Source organism: Petaurus breviceps, unplaced genomic scaffold (genome assembly GCF_028583685.1).
Source record: "Petaurus breviceps papuanus isolate PSGF00001 unplaced genomic scaffold, PetGlider_PUasm1.0 186, whole genome shotgun sequence".
NCBI lineage: Eukaryota > Metazoa > Chordata > Mammalia > Diprotodontia > Petauridae > Petaurus > Petaurus breviceps.
Genome location: NW_027185798.1, coordinates 45,743,132 through 45,761,097, shown reverse-complemented (window position 1 = coordinate 45,761,097; position 17,966 = coordinate 45,743,132). Strand labels below are relative to the sequence as shown.

The window sequence follows — 17,966 nt, the reverse complement described above, 5'->3', positions numbered from 1 at the left end:
TAAATGCTTGCTACTTGTAAAACAGGGTCCTAGACCTTGGGAATCAAAATATACAAATATTTCTACCCCAAAGGAGAGGAGGCAAACCAGCCACCCCCTACATACTTGCTCCAGCAAAACCCTGAAGTTTATACAAGGCAGAATATCTTCCTCTGAGTATAAACCCAGATCTTCTCTGTCACTGTAGTAGCTATCTATAGTCAGGTTCCTTTTCATCTTACTCGCTGTTATTATAATTATCATTATTTATAGTGGTTTATTGTTTTAGTCAGCTTCTAACTTCTAAGGTGTGGGGGGAATGATGTCTCAGGCTTCAGACTTACGTACTGTTGTTTTCTAAGCTCTGTCTGGGATCCCAACCTTGACCTCTCTACCTCTGAGCCTTGGCTAGGGCCCCAGCCCATGCATGGCTGCAAACACTCTTGCTCCCTGTGGTCGCTCCCAAGGCTGCAAACTTCAGCTTGCCCTGACATGGAAACCAAAACCAGAGACTCCTCTTTCCTGCAAGTACCCACCGTTGACATAATCCCCAGAGCCTCTCTGCTATCACAGTCACTTGGCACGTGCTTGCTTCTCCTTACCCACAGCCATAGCCCAGATTGCACCTGTGCCTGGCATCCAGTAACTGGGGAGGATCCTTCAATCTTCCCCTACTCATCTGTCCATGAGGTGTACATTCCTGAAGCTGAGGCTGGCACCTGCCCCCACAGCTTGTTGTTTGTTGATTCAACAGGGTCTGCCTGGAGGTTTCTGAACCTCAATCAGGCCAAAACTTGGTCCCTGGAGGTTGGGTTTTGGGCTCCTTCCCTGTTTTAGCACAAATGCTTTACCCTGACCTTTAATTATTTCTACTTCTCAAAATTCCCTTTGAGGCAATATTTTTATCATGTTTGTGGGAGAATTTCAGCATCCAGTGTTTCCCGTCTTACTCCACCATTTTCCCACAATCTTCTAGTTAAAAGATTTCTCTTTTTTTTTTTTTAGTAAAAGCTCTGGCAGAACAAAAATTAGAAAAGCTCCTGATCTAAAGAAAAGAACTGAGCAGGAACTTTATAATACAAACACAAGAGTTTGAAGGAGCCTAGAAAGGTAAATTTATTTTATCAATTAAAAGAAATTGTAGGATGATAAAATGCTAACATTCCACTAGGAGAAGAAGAAACAAACATCCCTTCAGAACTTTAATATCTCCAGAGAGTATTGAGAAAATTGGATAAGAATAACAGAGGTCCTTAGAGTGAATTGATTTTGTCCTGAAGGTTTGAAGAGGGAAAAGAGAAAAGGCTTCCTCTGGCTCTCTCTTTTGAGACCATTGACCTAAGAGACTGGGGATAGGAAAGCGCTGGACCTGTTGTCATGTAGGCAGCTAACCAGAGGAATACAGTAGGGTAGAAAAGAGGAAGGAAAGGCAGAAATTGCTATTTATAATAATCAGAGTACAAGAAAAGAAGTGCATACCATACTTCTAAATTTATGAAAGAATAGGCTTCAGATGGGGGTGGGCAATAGAGAATGGGCATCAAATGACCTCACTCTTATTTGAAGTGGACAAAGGAGGGTTAAATACATATACATACATAAATACACATGCACACACAATTGGTATAGAAATATATCAAATGCAACAGGAAAACAAGTGGGGTTAGGGGAAGAGAATTTAAAAAGATAATAAATAAGAGGGAGGGAATGGTAACAAGCAAAACAACTTCCTGATCCTGAAAGGAGAATTAAAAAAAAAAAAACTAAAATCTATGAGAATATGTTAGATTGCCTTTAGATAAGTGAGAAGTGATTGAACAAATTGTGACATTTGAATATAGTGGAATTCTTTTTTTTTTTTTTGCTTTGTAAGAAATGACAAGAGATCAAAGAATGCTGATAACATTAACTGATGAAGAATAATAAGAATGATTTATAGAAGAAAAAATTTTAAGGAAAAACCAACTATTTCTCCCGAAGAATTATGAGGAAACATCATAAGTATTCCAGAAAGTGAGATAATGGACAGGAAGTGCCCAAAAAATGCATTGTTGGACATGGCCACTGTATGGGTTCATTTTACTTGATTATATGAATTTGTAACAGGGCTTTTTTTTTTTTTAATGGTTTAGAAGAAGGAATAAGCAGAACAAGGATAGTGGTGGACAGTGAGCTAATGACACAGGATCTCAGTATGATGGAGACTGAATTGATAAGATATGGAAGTTGAGAGACACTTGTGGGAAATGTTGTGGAGGGATTGTTGGTCGGGTACCAGTTGGGTTGGACAGTCTTCTAACTTCTGAGAAGACAGAAGGCTTCAACGGCTTAGAGTAGCAGACTCTGACTTAAACCCTGATGTTTGACTAGACACCTAAGATCACAGATTTTAGAGATGGAAAAGACCTCTGACGTAATCTAGTGCATCTCCTCATTTTACAGTTGTGGAAACCAAGATGCTAGAAGTGATGTCCCAGGTCATACAGGTAGTACGCAATAGGGGCAGGACTGCAACCCAGGCCCTTTGACTCCAAATCTAGCTCTTTCCCAGTCTCAGCTTCTGCTGGCCTCGGTTTCTTCAACTGTGAAAAAGTAATGGGCTGGACCTGAAAGGTCGGACCCGTGGTCCTGTGGTGGCATGCAGCCACAACACTCCGAGTTTGACACCCATGGGCTGGAAGATGATCTCTAGGGTCTCTTCTAGAAGAAATTCCTTGAACGTAGTCTCGTTTCTTTGTATTTACAAAGCTCAGCACTGGTCTTGGAACATAAAATGCTTTTATATCTGAATGCTTTTAAATGTTTTTAAGATTGAATTCCATCCCAGTTCCGAGATCCTTTCCCATTTCCGTAATTCCACCAATTACAAGAACCAGAATGGCAGCCAACAGGAAATCGGCCCCTCTGAAACATCCTCCTGCGCAGCGGACTTTTGACGAAAGTAGAACTGTGGAAACAGGAAGTTCCTCTCGAGCAGCCTCTTGGGTAATGCAGTTTCCGGCGAAAATGGCTATCCATAGGAAGTTCCTCTCGAAGAGCTTTCTGGGTAATGTAGTTCCGTCGGGATGGCGGTCAAGATGGCAGCCCCATGTAATTTCCTCTTAAGCGAATTCAAGTATGACGTTAACCTAGGTACGGGAGGAGGAGCGCTTTTCCTTGAGAGAGACGTCAGGAAACCGGACATAGGGTGGAAGGACAAAAGCTGGAAAAGGCGTTGTGAATAAATGAGAGAGAGTCTGTGAGGCGACTGTACTCAAGGCCAGAGGCCCTCGGGTTGAAGACCGACTGTGCCACCGACTCCCGGCGTGACCTTGGGAAGGCCCATAGCTTCTGCGACCTCCGTTTTCTCTTCGGTATAACGAGAGATGGGGAGGGGGGCAGGGGTCTAAATGATTGTTAATGTTTCTCCTCCCTCTAAAGGGAGAGGCCGTTGCCTAGGTTACCGGTGGCGGAAGTGGGCGGTGCCCGGTCACGTGCGCTGCGCTTTGAGTCTGCCTGTCTCATCTTGGGAACCCACAACCGGAAGAGGGTGTGTCCCACGGGCTGGTGCTTGTGGGAGGTTTTAGGAGGCTGTCCCAGTTTCGATTCTTCTTATATAGTATTACATATATGTATGTACCAATTTTATTCGCTTGGAGAAACGCTCCAAGTTATTTTTAGAAACTTGGAAGCAGAAACTGGGTTATGGCTCTTTGCAGCTCGGCTCCGAGGCTGATTTTGACCTCTCCTGGGTGACCTTCATCTGACCTCTCAGGGCCTCAGTTTTCTCATCCGTAAAGTGGAAGGCTTGCACCGGAGAGCCTCCGAGAAACCTTGCAGCCCTAAATCTGGTCCCCATGAACTTCTCTGCAAGACCTTCTCTGTCGGTCAGTCCGTAATCCTGGTTGTGGGTTCCTTCCACCAGCACGGCACGGGAAGCACGGGAACGTTCTGTACCCTGTGCCGGGAGCGAGTTTGCCTGGTTGCAGTATACTCTGGGGAGTACAGAAAGGGCCTCGGACAGGCCAAAGGAATAAACAGATGAATTTTTTTTTCAGCCAGAAATTTTGCCAAATGTAAAATAGCTGGAATGATTTACCCAGCCCCTAGTAGGGTTGGTTCAAAAATACAGTAAGGCAATGATTAGGCAAATCTGGAGCGACAGAGAGCAGGCCCAGGAGTCAGGAAGACGGTTCAAATGCCACCTTGGACTCATACTTGGCTCTCTGACTCATGGCAAGGTATTTAACTTGTCAATGTCCCCTGAAACTCACTGAGACTAAGTTGTGGTGAGGTGCCAGCCTTCATTGGCTGAGGAAGCTTCCTTACCATTCACCATGCTTGTGAGACCAGTGCCCAGGTAAAATCTCCAACTACAGATTAGGGAACACGCGTGAAAAAGCAAAGTAATAGAAATATATTTCAGGCAGCTAGTTGGTGCAATGTAAAGAGAGCAGGACCGGGGCATCCTAGGTGGCACAGTGAATAGAGCACCAGCCCTGGAGTCAAGAGGACCTGAGTTCAAAATAGGCCCAGGCACTTAACACTTACTAGCCATGTGACCTTGGGCAAGTCACTTAACCCCGATTGCCCCTCCAAAAAGCCAGGAAAGAGAGAGAGGGCTGGACCTAGAGTCAGGAAGACCTGAGTTCACATTCAGCCTCTGACACTAACTAGTTGTATAACCCTGAACAAGTCTCCTAACCTCCATCTACCTTAGTTTCTTCATCTGTAAAATTGTATGTGTGTGTGTATATACATATATAATACACATATTAAAAAATATATACATTATGTAATATATGTGTACATGTATATGTATGTATATAATATATATGAGAACATATTAAAAGAATCAAAACTGGGACAGCCTCTTAAGATGACCTCCTAAAATCTCCTAAGGTTTTTGAGAAGATAAAATAAGATGCTTTTTATAAAGTGCTCTGCCAACTTTGTAGCATTATATAAATGTTAATTGTTATAGATGTCTAAGGAATGATAATCTTCAGAGTAGCTTTTGGAATTTCACAGCTTTCTAGATTCCATTATCCATTACAGAAAAAGGCAATTTGGAGGGTTGTTGTTTTTTTTTTGAACCTTTAGATAATACTATCTAGAATACTGATTTACTAACACACTGAGAAAAGTAGGTGGTGCAGTAGATAGAGTGCCATACCTGAAGTCAGGAAGACTCATCTTCCTGAGTTCAAATTTGGCCTCAGATACTTAATAGCTTTGTGACCCTGGGTAAGTCACTTAACCTTGTTTGCCTCAGTTTCCTCATGTGTAAAAAATGAGCTGGAGAAGGAAATGGCAGACTACTCAGTATCTTTGCCAAGAAAAAAGAGTTGGACATGACCTAAATGACTCAACAACAATAGTGAACACACTGACCTTTACTCTCCTAGGCATTTCAAATTAGTGAATTTGGCAGATTCATGGTAAAAGTGAAAACATACATCATTTCTTTCTAGTTGGCAAACATCTTCCATCCTAGAGTACTTTCCTCCAGAAAACTGCCATGGGAGTGCTGCGTTCAGTCATAGGTCAGATGTTCAAGTTGAATCATCCCTTCACATTTGAAAAAAAAAAAAAGAACTTTTTCTAATTGTGAGGCCTTTTTCTCATAAGAATAGCTCTGTGCTTTTTGGTTAATCATTTAACCTTTCCAAGCCTCAGTTTTCTTATCTGTAAATTAGAGATAATAATTTTGGCCTTACATACTTCACAAGACTTATGAGAATCAAATGAACTCATAAAAGTGCAAGTGATTTGAAAACTATGATGTACTATACAAAAATGAGTTGTTATTAATTTATTTAATTTTAATGTATTACCAGGGACTCTTGGGTACCAGAGAATGTAGGCTATCTTGCCCATTCCCTCCTGGTGAAATAATTCTTTACTTATTAATTCTCTGTAAACCTTCATGTCTCCTCCCTTGTCTGCTATCCAAGTCTATATTCTGTATCAGCCATAGCTAATTGTACTGAATGGAAATATGTCCTTAGAGCCTGACTTCCTAGTTCAGATGGGCAGTATGTACATCTGGGAAGAATGAAACTTAGTATACAAGGCCGCTGAGTTTAGGAATCAATGAACTTTGATCCTTAGTTCCTCCAAATGGATCTCAGTTTGTCAATATTCTTCCTAAAATGCCCTGAAAACAGGATACAGTACTACAGATATGATCATACCAGGACAGAGTACAATGGGACTATCACCTGGAAATCATACATATGTTAATACAGCCCAATGTCACATTAAATTTTTTGGTTCTTAGTATCACACTGATACTGATGATTCATATTGGGTTTGATGGTCATGAAAAACTTCAGAACTTTTTCATGTTACCTAACCATTATAATCATTGAAGGAAGCATATTAGTGGGGGCTTATGAGCTATTATATTCCTCAGTTTCCCATCCCCTAATTATGTAGTTAATTTTTCAAATCTAGGTGTTCTACTCTATGTTTATCCTTATTAGAAAGAAAGAAGGACATTCAGAAAGATAAACTGGGTAAGTATTCAGGATTTTGATTGATTTCTATCTGTCTTGACCTGTGTCTCTTTATGTTGAAAAGTTTTTGCCTCAGTTTTCTTAGTACTGATGAAAACTCACAAAATGACCTAATTTTAGAGTTGGAAGGGGCCTTGTCTAGACCAAGGCATATCCAAAAAGAATGTCCACTATAGCATACCTAAGATGTGATTTTCCATCCTTGCTGAAGACCTTTAAAAAAAATTTAACTCACAACTTCCTGAGGTAGCCCATTCCCTTTTTGGGCAGCTCTAATTCTTAGAAATTTTTTCTTTACATACAAGGTATATTTTGCTCCTTTGGAACTTCTAACAATTGTTTATAGTTCTTCATTCTGGGAACCAGACACAAGAAGTTACTCTTTTCATATGAAAACTCTTTATATACTTGAAGACAGATATCATGTGCCCTTGTAAACCTTCTCTAGGCTAAACTGCCTATTTCCTTCAACTAATCTTCATATAATAAGAATTGAAGGCCTTTTACTACCCTGGTGGCTATCCTCTGGATGCTCTACAGCTTCTCAATGTCCTCCTAAAAGTGTGGTACCCAGAATTGAATACCGGGCTCTAGATGTTACCTTTATTTCTCACCAGACTACACTCTGGACTTCTCTACCATGTACCAGAAGCCTCTTCATCCTGAAAGATCACTTCAGTGTTGGAATTCACACCTTGGAAGTATCCTGACCCTTGTGACCTCTATCTCCAATTGAATGACTCTTCCTGGAATCTCTATTTGGGGGGGAGATGCAGGCCAGCCATGTCTTCGTTTTTTTATCTGAGTGCACTCTAGACTTCTTTACCATGCTCAGACACTGTATATTTTTACCTCCTCTCCTTATACCACTTTTCAGCTTCCTTTTATATGTTGTCTTCCCCATTAGAATGTAAGCTCCTTGAGGGTAGGGGCTGTCTCTCTTTTTGATTGTATTTGTGTTCCCAGTGTTTAGCACATGCCTGGCATATAGTAAATGTTTAATAAATGATCATTGAACAACTCCCTTTCTAGGTCAGAGTACAGACAGGAACTATGACCTTCTTATTCTTAGAAGCTTTGCCTCCCTTAACAGAATCCAAGATTGCATTAGCTTTTTTTGGTTGCCACATTATACTACCAACTCATTGAGCTTTCAGTTAATTATAACCTGCCTTCTGTATTTCCTGAGGCATTATTGAGAAAAGTTGGGTTCAGTACCTGACATTGGACCCATGCCCAGGTAGAGGCAATTAGAAAAGGACCCATACCATATTTTTACATTCATACCTTTCCCCTACCACTGTCTGTGTTCACTTTTGGAGACAAAGGACCTTAGTTCAGGTCCAGCCTCAGTTACTACCTGTCTGTAGGCAGCTGTTTGCTTGCATGTTTAGCTATTACGTCCCTTCTTCCTGTATGCTCAGCTCTGGCATCTTCTACACAAATCCTTTTACCCAAAGGAATTTTGCAGATGAGAAAACTGGGCCTAAGAGTAATCAAATGACCTTCCTTATTTAGATGAGCTGAAGTGGATGGGGATTAGAAAATAGAATATGGTAGCATGAAAAGGAGTGATTTTTGCTTAGGCAGGTGACAGCTCAGTATCAACCAAAATTAGTAAAGGAAGATTACCTATAGGCAAGAAATGGCATCATGAAAAAAATTAGGTCATGTTTTACACACTACACTGGTAGCTGCAAAATGTGGGAAAAGATCTAGGGAAAAGCATCTGTCATTTAGTATAGATCTCTGGACAATCAGTTGGAAAGTATGGACCAGAATCATGTGGAATGAGGTAAAGAAAAGAATGGACTGCAATCTCTGCCAATGGAGAGAATATTCATATTGATGAAATCGATAAAGTGTTTTAAACATTTCCATGCATATCTATATCTGGCAGTGGCAGTTTTATGTTTCTAGCGGCGTGTCTGGCTGAGGAGCACTAGGTCTTCCCCCTTGGCTGGCTCTCATGTTTGTGTGAGGGTTGCCTGTTGTCCTAGTCCTTCCTTTAAGAGCATGATATTCTCTTCCATCAATTCCCTTGACTCTTTTGGGGAATGGGATTCCCTTTAAACCTATACTGAATGGAACAGTGAGAAAGTGGAAAGCACTGGCATTAAAAGGGATTAAGAAAGGTTCCTTACATAGAAGGGAGGTTGTTTTTTTTTTTTTAAGCAATTGGGGTTAAGTAACTTGCTCAAGGTTACACGGCCAGTTATTTCTGTAATTATCTCCACCTTATTTTGTTTGTATGTAGTGGTTTGGATATTGTCTCCCCCATTAGGCTATGAGCTCCTTGAGAGAAAAAACTTGCCTTTATATCCCCAGAACTTAACTTGGTGCCTAGCACATAATAGGTCCTTAATAAATGCTCATTAACTTGGTGGATCTGTGAATTGGTCCAACTATTCTGGATAACAACTTGAGATTTTGCTTTTACAAGAGTGATTAAAACATAGATTCCTACTATAAAACAAAGATTTCTACTCAGCATGTATTCCCAAGGAGGTCTAAGATGGAAAGAAAAGTCCCATATATACTAAAAGTATTTATTACAGCATTTTTTTGTGGCTCTCCCAATGGAATATAAAGTCCTTAAGAGTAAACGTTTCACTTTTGTATTTATACTCCCAGTACTCATCATAGTTTCTGGCACATAGTAAGCACTTAATAAGCAATTATTGATTGATAGATTGATTAAACAAAATAAAGCAAATTGAAGAATTGGGGAATGTCAACAACGCAATCACAACCTCACCAATTATGTTCAAATAGGGGGAGAGGGGGGTGGTGCTTTGTCCTTGACACATTCAGGGCCTCCTGTATGTTCTACATCCAATGTTTCTGGAAAATAGGACAGCTCAAGAAGACATGTTCAGGAGATTCCTTAAGGGTCCTTAACAGGGAATAACTAAACAACTTCTGATACATGAATGTAATGGGCCATTACTGTGCCCCAACAAATAATGAATATGAAGAATTCATTGAAACATAAAAAGACTTAAACGAACAAATATATAATGAAGTAAGCAGAACCAGGAGAACAACCTACCCAATGATTACACTAATATAAATAGAAATTTTAATAAAACTAAATATCATTTCATTATTGAGACCAAGCTTGGCCCCTGAAAAGGGTTGAGAAAATACATTTCCATCCTTTCACTGTAGAGGTGTATGGGTCTGTGGGTGTGGAACAACATATGTTGCCAGATACAGTTGATTAGTTTTATTGAACCACTTTTTTTTCCCCTTTACTTTTTAAATCTTGGTTATGAGGGAAGGTTCATTAGGTAGCAGAGGGGAAGGGATTATACACACATACACATGTATATGTGTATGTGTGTGTGTGTGTATTCCAGAAAAACAAATTGTTAAAAATATTAAAAATAGATGCACAAAATTTTTTTTAATGTTTGGTTTTCTCAATTCAGACCTAGTGGAATTTCTACTGCTCACAAAAAGTATCGCTAGTTATCCACTTCCTCCTACACACACAGTTACTTCTCCAAACTAAATTAATCTCTGCTATATTTCTCTACACACACTTTCTATACAAACCTCAGACTCAAGATGTACTTGTTTTCACACCACACACACACGCACACAAATGCAAATTTAACAGTGAACCATAAACTTTTTACAGTAGTCTGTTGCCTAAAAGAAGCTACCAGATGCCTTAAACAAACTTACACCTCTCCAGCAAGATAAATTGATATTTTCAGTCTTATTGTCTCTCTCAGTATCTATAAAGTAGAATTGACAAATGATTAGAAAGTTGCCATTCCCCCTTCTCCCCATCTCCACACCCAGAAAGTTTAAAACTTTGAAGACTGTTTCCTTTCCCAGTGAATGGCCTTGGAACACCTTCACCTGCTGGCAAAGTTTAAAACCTTACAACATGGGTACATACGTATCCAAGTCACTTAAGGTTATTACAGAAGGAGCTAAATGTGGCATCATGGTTACTGAGACTTTGGCAAAATGGTATTTATAGTGGAACAGAAGGGTAGAATTTGTTCAGTCCTCCTTCTTGAGCTCTTTGTTGCATGTGACACTGCTGACCACCCCTTCCTACTGGATACTCTTGTCTTCTATGAGCTTTCACGACACTGCTCTCTTCTGGTTAGCTTTCTGTCTCCATTTCCTTTGCTAACTCATACTACATAGCATTCCCCCTAATTGTAGATGGTCACCAAGTCTCTGTCCTGGACCATCTTCTCTGTGCCTTCTTTTTTGTTAACCTCATCAGCTTCAATGGTTTAATCATGGTCTTTGTGCAGATGATACGCAGATCCACATATCCAGCTCTAGTCTTTCTCCTGAACTGCACTTCTGTATCACCCAGGCATGCCTAACTCCCTCCTTTCTTCAGCCATATAATATGTCTCTTCCTTCAAGACAGAGCTCAAACTTCTACACAAAACCTTAACTACCTTGCATTCATTTTCTTTATACTTATGTACTTATATATCTACTTGCCCCTTCTCCTCCCTCCCCCACACACATTATAATGTGAGCTCCTTGAAAGCAGGAACTGTTTCTTTGTATTTGTATTCCTGGTGTTTAGCAGAGTGTGTGACAAATAGGTGCACAATAAATAATATTGATTAATTGAGTGATTTGACTAACTCTTTACTTGTATGATAAATTCATTGCTTAGAAAGTAAAAAAAAATTTACAAAGGTTTTGGAATTTATTTGAACAAAGAATAATTAATTGAAGTGGAAGTGAAGGGAACAGTACAGTAGATGTGCCTTATACATAAAAGGGAGGTAATGAGTGTTGAGTAGAGGAACCTTAATAAAAAGTTGTACATGTTCTTAGAGTTCAGAAGGAAAGGGAATGCTGTCCAAAGTGAGAATGCATACTAGGCCTCAAGAAAAGCATATTTAGAGGACTCTAGCCAAGATGGTAGAGTAGTTGGATGTAGTACATATACACAGACCTACACACAAAAATCTGGAAAATTCATTAGACCAAGTTCTGATAAAAAAAATTCAAGAAAAAGTAACAGTGAGTAATTTTTCCAACTTAGGTCAAAATTGGGAGACACAGGTCTGTGGATACTGGGGGTGTAGTCTACCCAGGAGTGTGCATCATATGGAACTTTCCATTGTGGGGACAGAATAGTATAAAAGCAAGTAGCAGTTGTATGGTTCTGAGTCTGGAAGTGGAGCATAGTCTCAGATGAAGATCTCAGTCTAGTATGAAGCATACAGCAAAATAACCAGGACAGGAAGCCCAAACCAAAGGAGAGACTGTAGTTCTGTCACTGAACCTTCAGAGTTTTCCAGCTAACAGTGACTGACTTTAGTAGTAGTCTACTGGAGCTCAAATCAGGAGCAAACGACAGTTTGTGTTGCTCAGATCAAAACCCAGGTTTGCAGAACTGAGACAAGGAGAGTGACACTTAGATTTTGCCCTGGATTCGATTGCTTGGGACATGCTAAAAACATGAGTTTGCAGCTTGAGATGTCCTTGAGATCTCAGAATAACACAATATGTTTAGAAAGAAACCACAAAACCCAAAAGGACACAAAATAAGACCAACTATAGTCCATCCCTTTTCCCTAGAAGTGTACAAATCATGCCCCTAACAAAAAGTCTAAAGTCAGGAAGTGAGGTGGTAATAAATGAGCCAACAAAAAAGAATCCCTCTATGTAGAGCTATTATAATGACAGGAACACTCAAGACAGAAACCCATAAATAAAGGATGATTGCAAAGCACCTACAAGCAAAGCCTCAAAGACAAAACACAGCATTGGGCATAAGTTCAACTAGAATCCCTGAAAGAGATGAAGTAAGAGTTTTAAAAGAGATGAAAGCATTTTTTAAATAAAATGACTGCAACAGAAGAAATAATTGTAAAAGAAATTAGCATGCTGGAGGGAAATGGAAAAGAGATGGGAGCTATGGGAGAAGAATTGGAACTAGAATGAACAGCTTTGCACAAAAGGTTTAAAACCTTACCTAAGCAATAGACTCCTTGAAAATTAGAATGGAACAAATAAATGTTAATGACTCCATGAAACAGCTAGAAATATTAACAAAGGCAAAAGATTACAAAATTAGAACATGCAAAAGGTATCAAATAAAAACTGGCCTAGAAAATAGATTAAGGATATATACTTTAAGAAACATTTGTTTATCTAAAAGAAAAAAAAAGCCCAGACAGTATACTTCAAGAAATCACAAAAGAAAATTTCCCAGACTTCTTAGAATCAGAGGGCAAAGTGGAAATAGGAAAAATTTGCCAGTCACCTACTGAAAACAACACCCAAATGAAAACTTAAGGAACTTTATAGCCAAAATCGGGAGCTCCCAGATCAAAGAATAAATATTGCAAACAGTCAGAAAGAAAAAAAAATTTTAAATATTGAGGAGTCACAGTCCAAATAACAAAATTTAGCAGACAATACTTTAAAGTGAAAAGCTTGGAATTCAATGTTCCAGAAGTCAAAGCATATAGGCTTATAACCAAAAACAGCTTACTTGGCAACATCCTACAGAGGGCAAAATGGATCTTTGATGAAATAGAGGACTTCAGGCATTCCTGTTGAAAACGCAAGAGCTGTCTGTATAGAACTTTGGAATATAAACACAAAAGTCATGAGAAACATAAAAAGGTAAATATGAGAAACAATCATAAGGGACCAACGAATGAACTGTTTCCATTTTAATATGGGGAAGTGATACATGTGTTCCCTAAAAACTTTATTATCCTTAGGGGTCATAGAAAGGAGTCTAGTAAAATGAGGGCCTGGGAGTGATTTTCTTATTTTAAGGATCTTAAAGAAATGAAAAAGACTGGCCGTGTAACTTTGGGCAAGTTACTTAAACCCAAATGCTTTAAAAAAAAAAAAAAAGGAAAGTAAAAGGAGAGGGAAAGTCTTACACTAGGGGAAGGAAAGGAAGAGGAAGGGTGGAGCAAATTCTTTTACATAATCAGGGTGTTTAAGTAGAAAACTAAAAACAGGGAGAAAGGAGGAAGCAATATTTGAACATCACATCTGTCTAAATTGATCAAAAGAGGAGAGAATACACACACACACACACACGGAATTGTGTGCATTTCACTCAAGTAGGAAACAGGAAGGAGAGAAAGGAACAACAGGGAGGGTAGTTTAAGGGAAGGATTAATCCTGAGCAAAATAAATGCCAACTATGGAGAGTATATAACAATGTAGGGCTTAAGAGGAAGGAAAGAAAGGATAAGAATTTATGGACAGACTGGACAGGAAAGAGGATTAAAGGAGAAACACAATGCATCATACCTAGAGAACTGGTGTTGAGCACACCCCTTTCCACTCTCTTCTTCATTATAAAGGGGTTGGGTGAGTAGAAACGCTGATCAACACTATGACAACCATGATTCAGAGGACTCATGATGGAACATAATACTCATCTCCTGACTGAGAAGTGATAAACTCAGGATGTAGATAGATAGATATAGATATAGTTTGACATAGTCAGTGCAGGAATTTATCTTACTTTACTATGCCTAATTGTTATGAGGATTTTGTTTTGCTTTTCCTGGGGTGGGTGGGGACAAGGGACAGAAGATTGATTTTTGTTAATTAAAATTAATTTTTTAAAAGTATAGGTTAAATACAGTTAAGATTAAAAGGCAACAATAAAGGAAAAAATCTTTGCAACAACTTTCTCTGACAAGAGTCTTATTTCCAAGATATATAAAGAACTGATTCAGATTTATAAGACTAAGAGCCATTTCCCAGTTAATAAATGACAAAGGATGTGAAGAGGCAGTTTTTAAAGAAAAAAATCCAAATTGTCAATAGCCACATGGAACAAATGTGAAAAAGGGTTGCGGGAAAGCAGGCCCATTAATGCCTTGTTGGTGAATTTGTGAATTGGTCAAGCCATTCTGGGAAGCAATTTGGAGCTACCCAAAGTTACTAAATAGTACGTGTCATTTGGTACAATGATAACATTTACTAGGCTTATATCCCAAAAAAGATCAAAGAAAGAGGGAAAGGATCAACAATATTTATAGGAGTTCTTTTTGCCAAAGAGTTGTAAATTAAGGAGGTGTTTATCAGTTTGGAAATGGTTTTATTATATAGTTATTATATTATAATAACTTCCCAGAAATCATTGTGTCATAAGAAATGCAAAAAGAATGGTTTTAGAACAACCTGGGAAGACTTACATGAACTGATTCAGAGTGAAGTGAGCAGAACCAAGAGAACAATTTATACAATAACAGCATTGTATAGAAAAAGCAACTTTGAAAGACTTGAAAGCTTTAATCAATGCAATCACCAATCATTATTTCAGTAGTCTGAAAAATGATGAATGCTACATATATCCTGACAAGAGAGATAATGGACTCAAGAAGCAGAATGAGACACATATTTTACATGGCCAAGTGTAAGAATTCATTTTGCTTGACTATGCATATTTCTTATAAGACTTTTTCTTTTTTTTTCAGCGAGAATGGGGAGAGAAAATAAATGCTTGTTAATTAAAATTAAAAGATAAGTCTTAAAACTAACTATATTTAGAAAAGTAAGCTTTTTCAACATAGAAAATATAAATTATGATGCTCCAGCCTGTAATGCAAAAATAAAAATATAAATATATCTGATAATACTTCCTCATTTCTGCCTATTTGAGAACTTTACTCACTTCAAAGGTCAGCCCAAGTTTAACTTCCTATAAGTGTTTTTCTGATTCCTGCAGTTGTTAGAGCTCTTCCCTCCTCCTCTCTCTCCCAAAATTGCTTTTTATTCCCCAGGGGAGCTACAAGCAAGAATGACAAAAGGACTGAAGAAGTCACTTACAGCAAATATGGAAAGCAGAAGGATTTCATAGTGACTTACAGAATGTTCAGTTAAAACATTATTTCTGCCATGACCATAGACCATACCATCTATGTATCTATATTCAAAGTTTAGATTAGACTCCTTTTTGAAAGAGAATGTAAAAAGGGATGGAAGTACTACTTTACTATCCAAATTATCAGGGAGAATGATCAGGATTCCTTTGAAAAGTAGAAGAAAGTAATTAATGGAACAGAGGAAATACACAATAACAGAAGGAAATGAGGACAGTAACCTAGTATTTGATAAACCCAAAGATCCCAGATATTTAAGTAAGAACTCAGTATTTAACAAACTGCTGGAAAAATTGGAAAGAAACCTTGCAGAAACTAGGCATAGACTAACATCTCACACCTTATACCAAATAAACTTAAAATGGGTATATGATTTAGACATAACAGGTGATATTATAAGTGAATTAAAGCATTACCTCCTATGAACAGGGGAAGAGGTCACATCCAAATAAGATACAGAGAAGTTCACAAGAGGATAGTTATCATCCCATAAAATAAAAAAAAAAACTTTTGCAAAACAAAACCAATACAAATTGAAAGTAGGAAACTGGAAGAAATTTTTTTTAATATTTATTTTTTAGTTTTCAGAATTCACTTTTATAAGATTTTGAGTTTTTAAATTCTCCCCCTCTCCTTCCCCTCCATGCTCCCCAAGTTGACATGCAATCTGATATAGGTCATACATGTACAATCATATTAAACATATTTCCACATTAGTCATGGTGTAAAGAAGAATTAGAACCAAAGGGGAAAACTAGGAGAAAGAAAAAAAAACAAGGAAATATAGCATGCTTTGATCTTCATTCAGACTATAGTTCTTTCTCTGGATGTGGAAAGCATTTTCCATCATGAGTTTTTAGAAACTTTCTTAGATTATTGCATTGCTGAAAAGAGCTAAGTCTATCAAAGTTGGTCATCATACAATGTTGCTGTTACTGTGTACAATGTTTTCCTGGTTCTGCTCACTTCAATCAGCATCAGTTCATGTAAATCTTTCCAGGTTTTTCTGAAGTCTGTCTGCTCAACATTTCTTATGAAACAATAGCATTCCTTTGCATTCATATACCACAACTTGTTCAGTCATTCCTAAGTTGATGGGCATCCCCTCATTTTGCAATTATTGACCACCACAAAAAAAAATAACCCTGCTATAAGTATTTTTGTATATGTGGGTCATTTTCCCATTGAAAAAAATCTTTGCAGTAAGTTTCTATGAAAAAAATCCTCATTTCTCAAATATATAGGGAACTGTGTAAATTTATGAGAAAAAAAGCCATTCCCCAATAAACAAATGGTCAAGGGATATGCATGAGTTGTTTTCAGAGGAAGAAATCAAAGCTATCAATAGTCATAAAAAATGCTCTAAATTCCTAATAATTAGAGAAATTAAAATTAAAACAATTCAGAGGCACCATCTCACATTTATCAGATTGGCTAAGCTAACATAAAATAAAAATGACAAATGATGGAGGGGATTTGGGAAAATAGGTACACTAATGTACTTTTGGTGGAACCATGAACTAGTCCAACCCATCTAGAGAGCAATTTGGAACTCTGCTCAAAAAGTTATTAAACTATGCATTCCCTTTGATCCAGCCATATCACTACTAGGTCTATATGTCCAAAAGAATCAAAGAAAAAGGAAATGGAGCCATATGTGCATTATTTCTATCATGGAAAAGAATTGGAAACTGAGGGGATTCCCATTAATTAGGGAAGACAAATGCACTGATGCAAAGTGAAGTTAGGACAGTCTGGAGAATAATTGACACAGTAGCAGAAATGTAAAGATTATTAACTGTCAAAGACTTACTCTGATCAACACAATGACCCACCACAATTCCAAAGGACTAATGATGAAAAATGCTATTCACCTATAGATAGAAAACTGATGGAATCAACATGAAGATTGAAGCATTTTTTTTCTCTTTCCATTTTCTTTTTTCCTGGAACATGGCTAATCCAGTAACTTGTTTTTCATGATTTCATATTAGTAATAGATTTTGTATTTTTTACCTTTTCAATGGGTAGAGAAAGGGGTGAGGGGAAGGAGAAAATTTGCAACTGAAAATAAAATTGAATAAAAAAAGGAAAAATGAAAGAAGGACTGACATGTGAACTCAAATGCTCAAGTGGATTTGTAATCTCATTGAAAAGAAAATACTCTCCAATGATGCAGGTCAAAACACATTCATGACCTGGTATCTTGTTTGACGCTTGTCCATGTTCTTCCAAAAGTTTACTCCAGCAGGTACACCCAACATGTCAAAGGCTTCTTTGATCTTTCCCATCATTTTGGGAGTACAAGTGTAGACATTCTGCCAACATTCTTCAACATTACCAAGTGTCCAACCCACCTTCTTTTACTATCATACAGTTATTGATGACATCTTTCAGTGTTGCACTTTCTCAGAGTTTCTCATTAGTTAAATGTTGTAGCCTGATCATATCCTCCACGCACATCTCCATTTTCTCTATAAGATGTTTATCATTAGGGAATAGAGCACTGGCCCTGGAGTCAGGAGGACCTGAGTTCAAATCCAGCCTCAGACATGTAATACTTATTAGCTGTGTGACTTTGGACAAATCACCCCAATTGCCTTGCCTTCCCCCCTCCAAACAAACA

The 17,966-nt window shown here is 38.1% G+C and overlaps 1 long non-coding RNA gene across 1 annotated transcript; it reads left to right on the top strand.

Annotated features, from left to right (window-relative positions):
* The first annotated feature begins 1,071 nt into the window (after positions 1 to 1,071).
* Positions 1,072 to 11,097, top strand: LOC138162881 (uncharacterized). Its single transcript, XR_011168738.1, has 2 exons — positions 1,072 to 3,332; positions 7,097 to 11,097. It is a non-coding gene; the product is annotated as an uncharacterized lncRNA (long non-coding RNA).
* Positions 11,098 to 17,966: the final 6,869 nt, after the last annotated feature.